We start from the raw sequence: 11847 nt of genomic DNA on the forward strand, positions 1-11847 counted from the left end.
AGACACTGTCACCAGGAGGTATCTGACCATGCTGCTGAGCAGCGGGGGTGACATGGGCCAGGGGCCCCAGGCATTGAGACACCATGAGAGTGATCTCATCTCCCTTGAGTTCATTCCCCTTCGCTTAGCCTCCACCTTGGCTTTGCCTTTCCTGAAGTGGCAGCTTTCCGACAGAAGAGACCATGTGGCTCCTACCTGGAAAATGTTTCACACGCTGCAGGCAACATTTAGGGAGCAGGGGGAGTCTCTCCTGGCACTGCCCCCAGTCTGAGCTGTCACTGCCCTTGATAGGTCATAGGTTCTCTTTCATGTCAGAGTAACCCATACTTACTGCCAGCTCCCGTCTCTCGCCATCCTGCTGTTAAGCATCTTGCAGCAGTGCTTGCTTCCTCCCCGCTGCCTGGTAAGCAAGTTGTTGCCGCAGAACTGCCTGTGTTGGAAAGCAAATTCCCATCAACACCAGGTACAGCTTCCCTGCTCTTACTTCTGTCAGCTCCCTCAGCCCTAACTCACTGCTTCATTTCCCCCTCCTCCCAAATATCCCATAACGAGACTGCAAAAGAGATGAGACAGAGCTTTAATAATGTATATGTTCCCTCGCTGTACTCGCTGGATGCCTGAGAGCGCTGTTTTAATGAGTGAAATCTGGAGTTCTCCTAATACCACTGTCTGAGGCCACAGCACAGTCAAACTGAACATCTTTTGAAGGCTGTTTCAAAGAATATGAGAGGAGATGCTCCAAAGAGGCATGGATCCGGGGGGTTGAGGGAAGACACTTTCCTCTGGCCAGTTTGCCCCAGGACCTCACTCCTTGAGTGCAGAAGCCTCCCAGCATCAGTGCATGTAGTTAGGCAGTTCTTGGAAATACTGTGGCATTTTCTTTGTGGATACTATTAACAGGACATGGCAAGATCCATATGCTTATATAGCCTCCTTATTCACATGCTCTGTTCTTGTGCACCGTCTCTATTTAGATCATATTCCTGCACTGCTTAACATTTGTCTTCAGTTCTTCCCCTTTCCTTCCCCCAAGTCCTGCCCCAAGTTGCACATAACAAACTGGAAGGAGTAACTTCTCTCAGCTCTATCCAAGCTTTGCACTTTATTGTATAAAATCTCAAATTATATACTGCAGCAAAATATTCCTCTAACAAGAATATTCTGTGGTTTAGACAAAGGGTACAGGCAACTTAAAAGCTTTTTCTTTAAATTTCAGCCCCTGCTATCTCAGACATTACTTTGCTACCAGTACAGAGGTGCATATCATATTAGTGCTGTGCATACCAATCTTTATGGAGAAAAAAATAGGAACAGCTCCCTTGGGACATGCATGCTTATTTTTGCCTCATTAACTTTAATGGTCATAGTACAGCTGTGACAGGTTGGGAAGACAGGTAGAATAGGTGATCTTTGCTATTCTCTAGATTCTCTAGATCATGTCTAGCCTACACTTATACCTTAAAGTCACAGGCAAGTCTGCTTGGAGGAGCCTGATTCAAAGCCTGTTGACAACAGCAGAAGCATTCCTAACCCTCACGCTGTATTTTAACCGGATGAAGCAAGCCTCCCTGAAGGCTCACTTGTTCATTTCACTCTTAGCATCCCTTACTGTGTAAGATACCCAAAGGCCCTCCCACCCCCCTCCCCACACACACTAAACACTGTGCCCCATGTCAGACTCCAATCATAACCATTAACCCCAGTACAGCTGAATATGATGGGGCTCCAAACTGTACCTGGCTCAGTGGGTTTCTGCAGCTCCAGGAGTGCCAGGTCATTTCTGAAAGGAAACCCACCAAAGCCATAGTGTGTGTGCACGGCTTTCACAAGCATGGGGTTGTCATCCTTCACATTTGGCAACAAGTATTTTTTCCCCAGAACTATTCTGTCTGAGCACTGGACAAGGAAGAAGGAAAACAAATACATTTTTCAGTCTAAAAAAGCCCACTGTTTAGACAACAGGAAGAGTCCAAAGTTCACTTGTTACATTTGCTGCCAAGCAACACTCATGCTTCAAGACTTATAACCTTACATCACAGGGACACTTTTGCGAATCCCAGTTGACGTATCAGTGCTTTTTGTGCTGTGCTGACAGAGAACTTTGACTTGTACCTCCAAAGGTTTGCTGCTGTTACGATTAACACCGGGAGTCCAGAGGCCAGTCAGTTGCTCACCTTCTCAGGAACCAGGCCCCAACACAGATGGAGCTTACATCGAAGCTACAGATCTGGGCTGTGTAACTAGTTTGATGAAACATTCAAGAACTATGCCACCATCATGGGTGTCTACATACAACAGAGATGAAGGTTCAACAGAAGTCTGTGGTACCTCAGCCTAACTGAGGCCAGTAAGTACATAATGGGGGGCCAGAGACATAATATGGGCATCAGCAGCTTTTTGGGGGGCAGAGGACAAGCTCTCCCAGGACTGCATGCATACATTAATTACCAGGTACACATCAAAGCCCACACTCCAGCTCTGCTGCCACCATTGCTAGCAGCACAGGACGCTACACAGGAAGGTTTAAGCTGCTGGAGGGCAGCTCTGGATGTATGTAGACATGTGGGAAACAGTAAGCCCATCTGTATTTGCCAGGACTGACAAGATGGCTTAGAAATTGTCCTGTCTGGAGGCTAGCAAGCCCTCAGTGCTCTGGGGTGAGAGGTCATTGCCCACCTGAAGTTGCAGTGCGCAGCTGTCAGGACCCATTTTTCATCAATTAGAAAGCCTCCACAGAAGTGTTGACCCTCATACTGCAGGCTATATGCCAGGGCCAGGACACCAAGGTTGACCGGCCACTTTCATCCATCCTGGGCTTCCTGCATAGGTCTGCCAATGACTCTGTACTTGTTGCAGGCCCCAGCACAGGGAATGGATCCACCACTGGAAATCCACATTACTCGGGAATTATTTCCTCATTGTTAGTGAGGATTTTTAGGGTTTGGGGTTTTTTGGGTTTTGGTTTTTTGTTTTTTAAAGAAAATTGGTCACAGCTGTGTGACCCGATATGGTCCAACATCAAAGAAACACCAGACTTATTGTGGACAGCTGTGTCCACCAAAGGTTCCACAATAGCCTGCTGGTGGGATTGAAGCGTCTGTATTGGAGAGAGTTGGGAACGCTTTGCTCTAATTTTCCTTTCAAAAGAACAGAAGTTGTCCATACATGCTATACCAAAAAATAAAGACCTCAACTAATACCAGTTGAGGAAGGACTTGAATCTTGATGTCCCAGATGTGTACAGGCTGGCAACATGTCCCCGGTAAGCAGCTCTCCACAGATTTTTCAGGAAGTCAAATTCTGCAGGTGAGAAGCATTTCCTGACCCTTTCTTTTTAGTCAAAATTGTATTTATGAAGTGTTTCCATTACAGTAAGTCTTCATTTTCCAAAATTAGTTTGCTAAAGTGTTCCCAACTGTCTCCAGTAACAGCAAATTAAGCAGTGCATAAATAACCTGTATCCCACCACCACCAGCTTTCACTGATCACAAGAGGTGTTAGCATGAGAAAGGAAAGAAACAAAACTAGAAATGAACAGTCCTTACTTTCCTCAGAAACTGATAATACAGAGGGTGAGTCTAGGGGGATTGACAGAAAATAAGTCCATTAAAAGCTTATCATTGGTAGAGCAGGTTCAGAGAAACCTACTGAGAATTTTGAGGGCTGAGGTACAACACATCGTCTATTTCCCCTCTTTCAGTGGCACTCTGGATCACGCCATGGGAACCAACCGTTTTATAATAGGCTCCCTCTAGCCCTTCTGTGTGCCCTGGGAAAAGGCACAACCCTCTAGTAAGAGCAGCCAAGCTCTCAAGCAAGAGTTAGCACAGATGGATTAAACTGTTTGGCTTTCTGCTTCCTGTTTATAGTGTCAGGTTCCAGACAGTGGTTATTAATTAATCAGAGGTCAGTTACATGCTGAGACCAATCGTTCCCCCAATAAGCATCTGTTTTAAACAAAAGCAAGCCAACCCAAAACCTAGTTTAAATAAACAGTCATTCCTCAGGGACGTTTCTGTATTTGGCTCAGTGACAGCGCGAACTGCAGAGAGATGAGGACTACCACCTCGTGTGAAGTGCCTGGGGTGAGCACTGAATTAACTTGCTGCAGTTTTTGGATACATCAGAGCATGGAAGAATATCTTGAAGTCATCTCAGACAATAGCTTTAGGGGAAGCACATTCGGCAAATAAACATTACAAGTGTCCCTGCCTGTAACCTTCAATACTATTTTAACAACAGGATTGCTTTGTGGCATAGGCAGGGAAAGACCCAGAGCCTTACTTACATTGGCTGCTGCCTTCCAGCTCACTTTGTGCTGGCTGCTGATACAGCTCTTCAAGAAGGATTTTGAAGCCTCTGTATCCCACAGATTCATCAGGTTTGAAATGCAGGGTCATGAAACTGCTGCTGGAGAACATGCTAAAAGGTTTTTCTGGCCAAATAAGCTTACTGGTGGGGAGAAGAAAAAAATACTGCAGTTGTAGTCATTGCCAAGTAGTTTGAGACACAGCCCCTATACTTATTACCAGGGACAGACATTTTAATCCAAGCCCTTTGATACTCAAAGATATTAGTGGATGCCAAGACTTCTCTGAGGTCTTTCAAGAGGTACATTTGGTGGCCTATGCAATATCACTCCCTACCCCGGCTGAAGAGGTGAAGCCTAGTGCAATGGCAAATTTGTTCTCGTGCTCTATAAGAGTGCCTCTCATACTTTAGTGAGATGATTACTTCAATAACCAGTTCTCTTGTCTACACATACATGGGAGGAGGAAGGGGGGAGGCAGTAAGAGAACTAGGAAGGCATGAAGCCATTCCAGTGAACATTTCTGTACCCAAAGATCCTGATGTCTGTATGGCACAAGGCAGCTTTGGTACTCGCAGCAGCATCTGCTCAAACTATTTCAGACACAGACCAAGACAAGTACCAAGATACAAAGGGTAAGGAACAAAGGTTTCAAAAGAAGGATTGATAGAAGTATCCTCTCAGATACAGCCATGATGCTAGAATTCAAGAGCTGCAGAGTCCAGGCCACTTCTACCAAAGAAGCCCTGGGTGACAAGAGCTGCTCTCAACAGCTCTCAGGAAGCCTGCTGCCACTTGGCCCTGCCACGCAGGCACTAATCAGTGTTGCCCTCCTCCCTGCCTCCCAAACCCCACAACTGAAGGGAATTTGGTCACCTTCTTTCAATAAAAGGGGTCAGAAAAAGAAGACAGTAAATGAACATGTAGTTCAGCCTATCCAGAAGCCTTGAAGAGAGATGTAGTCCATCATAAACACTCAAATGATCCCAAATGCAATCCCTTGCATCCTCAGTTACAAAATCTTTAAGCACAGCCTTCAGCTTATTTCCTGAAGTAGAATAAGTTTTCCAAGAGCAGTTCAGCATGTCGGGGTAAATGCCAGGGTAATTGGGAGATGTTATCTCAGTGGCTCCAACTAGAATTAGATCAAAGGCTGGGCACTCTTAAAAGAAAAAGGTAAAACAATCATATCACAAAGAAAAACCTGTTTCTGCGTGAATTTCCGTAAGCAGGCCTATTAATATTGGAGAAAAAAGATCTTAATGTTGGGTTTTAAGTTCTGCTGGTTAAAGTGAAAATTTACATGGCTTCAAAGCACAAGTTCTACATGCCATTTACAGAGACCTGTTCAACCAGGAAAAGGGCTATAGACTTGGGAAACTACTTGAACTCTGAAGAGTGATCTAGAGGCCAGACACTAAGACCCTACATACAGGATCACTTGGAGTAACCTTTCCTAATGGGCCAAATTCAAACTTAAAAATTCATTAGCTGCTCCTAAAGTGTTTACATAGATGTTTCTTTCACCTTGCATTTATAGTTGCCACAAAGCTGATCAAAATGCAGAATGCCATGTTGTAGGCATGTTAACATTTTATTACACGTTTTTGTGGAATAGTCTGCATTGTTTTCAGGAGTTCCATAAATAAAACTGGCTACCGTCACACCCCAGTTTACTGGGGTGAAAGGAGAGCAGGGCTGACAGCATACTTCTTGGGGGGATGAGAGAGAGGAAACTGAGCCTGCTGGAAATATGAAAGGTGTAGAAGCTTGATGAGGCTTTTAAACTTCCACCTTGAGAGTCCCTCTGGCTGAACAGCTGGGAACATGCTTCAGGCAGGCTGGTCAACCTGGCTAAAGTTCAGGTCCTCATAGAAAGTGCAGAGAGAGGTTCAAGGATCTTGGATCCAATGTATTTGAGATTGTTGGAATTAGCTAAGGTTCGGGGTTTTTTGGTGGGGTTTTGTTTTGGTTTTTTTTCCCTTCAAGTAGCCATGCATTTCTCCAAGCATACGTAGCAGCTCTGGCAGCAGGAATTGAAAGAGAATGCAGCAAAATAGGGATGTGCTGAATGAAGAAAGTACATTTAGTACTGACATGGCTAACGTTGCTGGTGACAGCCTCATACCCAAATGTTCACACTTACCTGTGACAGAGATTAACTCTTGAGCCACAAATACAGAAGGTGCATAAAAGGAGGTGGGGGCACTTTTTTTTTTTTAAATAGGCTTTTTACTCCTTCCCTTTCACCAGCTTTATGGAAAGCTAAAACCAGTCTTACCGTTGTCAGCAGCCTTCATCTTTCCAGGTTCCAGACCTGAAAGGAAAGTGCTGCCTTACCTGAGGCACACAAACGCAGAGTAGGTTACAGGGCTATTCTGGGGAGAGGAGCCTGAGCCAAGAGGAGTTTTGAGCCAGGCTACGAGTGAATGGAAAAGGCATCTCCTGGTTTTCAGAGCTAGGGCTTGGATTGCATCTTGGAAATCTGTGTGTGCACGTGAAAAAGCAGACAGATCTATGTTGATGGTGCTGTAAGTCTGATGAATTTTAATATGAGAAATTTAAGTGCTGCGATTTACTTCTGAAGCCCAACAGACTTGCCTGATACGTGGACAAGCAGATGTGCTCATTCACACAGCAGTGAGGAGCAATAGGTAAGACAGGAGAAAGGGGGATGGCGAAAGGAGATTAAATGTGGCTCAAGTCGCTAGAAATGCAAAGTGGTTTGCTTCCATGAAAACAGAAGAGTCAGACTGGACGCATCTCTCCAGCTCCAAGTTTCTTTGATCTGAGGCATCAAAGTACTGATTTGCTTAATGGTGCCAGGGCAGCGCTATTCACAGAGAAAACTGTCCTCCCATGCCACCAGCTGTACCCTGGTCTGGGAGGCAAGAAAGTGAGGGAGGTTTCCTTTGGTCTTTAAGCTTAGAGCTCAATTAACTGCGTAGCTCCCTGGGCACGTGGCAGAGGTGAGGTTTGGGAGGGGGGGAGCAGTGGTAATGGCAGCACCCAACAGCAGTATTGCCTACTAGGTGAAGAAGCAGAAAAGAGATTATAGAAGTAATAACAAACTGACCATGGGGACAGGGGATTCTGTTTTTGTAGAGCAGAATGGAAAGGGGCATATAGAGAGCAACAGCTAAGTTAGTATCTCTTTTTTACGGGTTTATAGTGGGGAATGAGCACAGTAATTAGATCACTGCTTAGGCATTTAATCATCAGCACTCAAGATCACTAATAGATCTCTTATTCTTAATGGCCGTTTCTCTTCAGAACAGATAGTTTGGGGTTTTTTTTTTGATATAACAGCCATACTTTAGGCTCTCCTTCTCCACCCGTACCCCAAAATCATAATAGACTTACCAGATGAGGTTTCCTGAGTAGAGTAAGTGAAGAGAAAGCCTTTCATGGCTGCTTCAGCCCTGGAAGGGAAGGTCACTGTCACCACTGAACCTCGAGATTTTATGGGATAGAGGGAAGCGCCACCACAGAAGTTGCCTGCAAAATGGACCAGAATGGAATGTGAGCCCTCCACTTTCCCTTTTTTCTCTTGAGGGCTGTAAGGCATAGTCTTTCAAAATGCAGCATCAGAAAAGATTTCCCTTTCTAAAAGCCTCTTAACACAAAATCCTGATGTCATTCAGCTTTGAATTTGTGCATTAGACTATAGACATGGCCAGAAGATAACTTGCTATACTTGTAACCAGAATGGGGGCCTTCTTCAAACAGACAAATAAAGACATCCATTATAACCACTACAAATCACTAGTGGCAAGTGCCCACTGCCTGGACTACTCTGGTCAGAAGAAATCTCTGCTCTGAGAGGCAGCCCCCACCTCAGGCTCCTTTGTGCAAGACACTGTGCAATGTTCACAAGACTGCAGGACATCTGTATTCTCTGGGGAATAACTCACGTAGAGCCTCATGTAACTGAGACCTAGCACTGAAGAGCCTTGTATCTGTAAGTGCTTTAACAGTTTAAGTTTCCAGTCTATGCTTTCTTTTCCACATACAGAAGATACTCGCACAGCTTCACTTCCCCAGCAATATCCTACATAATCAAGCCAATAGCTCCTTAGTCAGGGTGGGTAGGTACCTCCCCTCGCTTAGCAGGGCAGTAGGAAAAGCTTCCCTTCCCTTGGCCCCATCGCTTTGACCTGCCGCCTTGTCTTTGGCACACGGCTTCAGACACACACGGCAAGTTGTCAGGCTGCAAGTTCAAGCCTGGGAAAGAGCAACCTAGACAGGCTCACATTGTTTCGAGGCACAGCCATGCCATGATTAGGACTTCGTATCCAATACATTTGATGATTGCAAAAGTATTTCTAGGAGGGGAAAGATACTGAGCTAGCTGAAGTAGCTCCAAGTATTATCAGAAATCCCTCCTGGAGCATGGAAGTGTGCCATGTAAAACTCCCTTTTCTGTCTGCAAAAGAAACTTAGTTCAGCTCCTCTGTTTCTCTCACTCCAGCATTAAGGTGAGCTCTCGCTTACCTATTAACACTTTGGTTAGTCCAAATCCTTCATACACCATCCATTGGCCATGACAATTAGACAGATTTCTTTCAGTCCAGAAGTCCAGGACTTCAAGCCAAATAATGGATTTTAATGGGGCTACAATTCTCCAGTGGCAGCTGCAGCACAAAGCAAAGAACAAAGTCACAATGCCGGCATATTTTACAATTGGCTCTTATTTCCTAGGGATAGCTATCAAAATGTGAGCAAAGGCAAAAGGGATTGTAATGCCCATTAAAAAGAGAAAAGAAATAAAAAATAAAATCAAAGATGGGATACTGGTCCCAATCTATTTCGGTCATATTATTCATTACTTCTAAAGTTAAGCTTTCAAACAGTTTAGAACTCTATGCTATCGCCACGTGAATAGAAAGTTATCTCTTACCCTAACTAAGCATGATAAGGGAGGAAGAAAAGGAAACAGATGAAAGTGCCAAAAGATTTTTAGTGACATAGTTTAGCATTGCCATTGTTAACCCCTCAGTTACACCATGTTCAGGCCTCTGACATGCTTTATGATGAGAGCTTTGCCCAGAGGTGTCAGATTTGTCTGCTGTTTGCTGGAAAGAAGGTACTGGTACCCCCCATCTTTCCTAACTCTCTTTGAGGAACTTGCCCAGTTTTTCTAACATGCACTGAAGTACTTATGGATTCATTAAAAAACACATCACAGATATTTGCAGATTTTCATGTGGGAGTTAAAAAAGCCAGAAGAACTCGGGTGCTCACCTGGTGGCATTTGCATATCTCGTGGGGTATCCCGGTGACCGGATCATTCCTTCCCAATCTGTAAGGATGACATCCGTGCATCGTGACAACTCTGAGCTCATCTCCTTGGGATTTTTTTGGGCATTGCCAGGTTTTTGTCCTGGAAAGAATAAGAATGTAGAACATTAAATTCTGCTTTAATATTAAGTTTTAAATGGACTTTCACGAGGGACTAGGGCAATTCCTATATGACATGTCACCCTCATGGAAAAGCATGGATCATGGGTGAGAGCCAATCTGAGGAGCAGAACCTTGAAATACTCATTTTAAAAGTTCGTCTGGAAAAAGATGTGTTCAATTAGAGGACAAACCAATTAAGACAGCTACTACATTCCTATTCTACCAGGCCAGACCTTGTTCATCATAATCCTACAAAACTCAAACTCACTTTAGCCTTGTTTCAAGCTTCAGCATTTAGCATATCAGTCAGTTTTATCCAGGCTAGAGCTTCGGAGAGCTCTGGATTTTCATATGTTTGGAGAACATCTGTATGTAGAGTCTCCGGAAAGCCCATAAAGGCATCTTGAAAACAAGTACATTCTTGAAGCTTCGGTCAAACAGGTCAGTTCGTCTTTAGGGAGAAGTGGTTGTATAGCTTGACTGAACCTTGGACCTGAGCATCAAGTATTCAATGCTGAAAGCAGCAGGGCCAATGGAGCAGAGCACCATCTTCACCACAGGTCCAGGCCTCTGAAGAACCACAGGAGACTGCATGGTACCGCATAGCACAGCTAGAAGCAAATCCAAGCACACCACCACCATTGTAAAAACGCTATTTGAGAAATGTAGGCAAAAGCCATACAAGTTACTCTGTGGAAAGGCAGAAACGTGAGGAACTATTCACATTTGAGAGGTGTTCAATGCCGGTAACGTAGCAGTCACCTCCTGATGAGGCAGCAGGCATCACCTCCAGTCCCTGTCCTGCAAGAAGTGCCGTACTGCTGGCCAGCAAGGATTTGTTCAGTTCATTGCACAGTATCAGCTGCCCCAAGTTTACCTACGAGGCTAGACATTTTGTTTGCTTTATCTGTCCTGAAAAATTGCTGGACTACTTAAGGGTTCATTCTTGGACTTATATTGAAAATGGGATGGGACAGGGAATTTTTACCATTACTCCATCTCCACTGATAGGTACTTCCAGTTGTTAAGCACGCTAAATTGTTTTCAGGTTACTTTCTGGCTCTCTGAGTTTTCCAGCCTCTTTCTCCCCTGTCATACCATCATCCTAAAGTTCTAGCTCATGCTGACATTAAAGCCAAAGTCTATGTTTTAGGTTCCTTAGTAAATGTAATTTGGTTTAGAGACAGGCACCCACTGACTTCTGTTGTTCACTGGCTCTAAAGAAGGAGGGGAAAAAAAAGAAAACAGGCTGTTTCAATATGTTGGCATATAAATAGACATAGGAATCTAGTTTAATATACCCAACCTTGAAAAACTGCCAGCCATAACAAATGCTATTACATAGCAGCGAGTCTGTGTGCTGGAGAACGCTCCAGGGAGCTATCTATTAGACTCCTATTCAGGGAAAAGTTTGACTGATGGCCCCATTTCTGATAGTATTTTCCTCTGTCCTGCATATAAATAGTTATGATAGTTAAACTGTTATTCTCAGCTACAACAGACACACTTTTAGAATTTTTTTGTGTGCTTTTATAAATAAGTTCTTGGAGGGAGATAGCTGTGGAGTGCTCCAAGAGCTCCTTAGCACATCCTCTACCTTTCTCCTCTCCTGTCCTGTCCTTTCACTCCCAACTCAGAGTTAACTGACATGCTAAACTTTAGATTTGGTGGGTGGGTTTTTTTTTTCTTAATGAAAAAAATATTCCTAGCATGTTCCATTACCCTAAAGGTCTTCATCTGGAAGCATTACTACTGTATTTGATAACAAAAGGGATTTCTTGTTCAAGTGTCAGCAAAAGAGAGCTATGATGATCATGCACATAGCCCTCATCTACACCCAGATAGAATTTAAATAGGGCCTCTTCTCTAGAGCATTAGCCATCACCACTGGTGTGAGGTAAAAGGATGACGGTCTACACAGAATAGCTATTATCCAAAAACTTTCTCCAGAGGCATCACTTAATTTTGAAAATATTTGGAGAACACATACACTAGAATTCACCTACAGGACTCCCAAAGGCTGATGGTGGATTTCACCACCACACTTTTTCTACCACGATATCAGTGTGGATACCTATCCAGGAGAAATGCTTCTGTATAACTAGTTTATAACATCTGTAATCACAATAAATTAA

Source organism: Gymnogyps californianus, chromosome 1 (genome assembly GCF_018139145.2).
Source record: "Gymnogyps californianus isolate 813 chromosome 1, ASM1813914v2, whole genome shotgun sequence".
NCBI classification, from domain to species: Eukaryota; Metazoa; Chordata; class Aves; order Accipitriformes; family Cathartidae; genus Gymnogyps; species Gymnogyps californianus.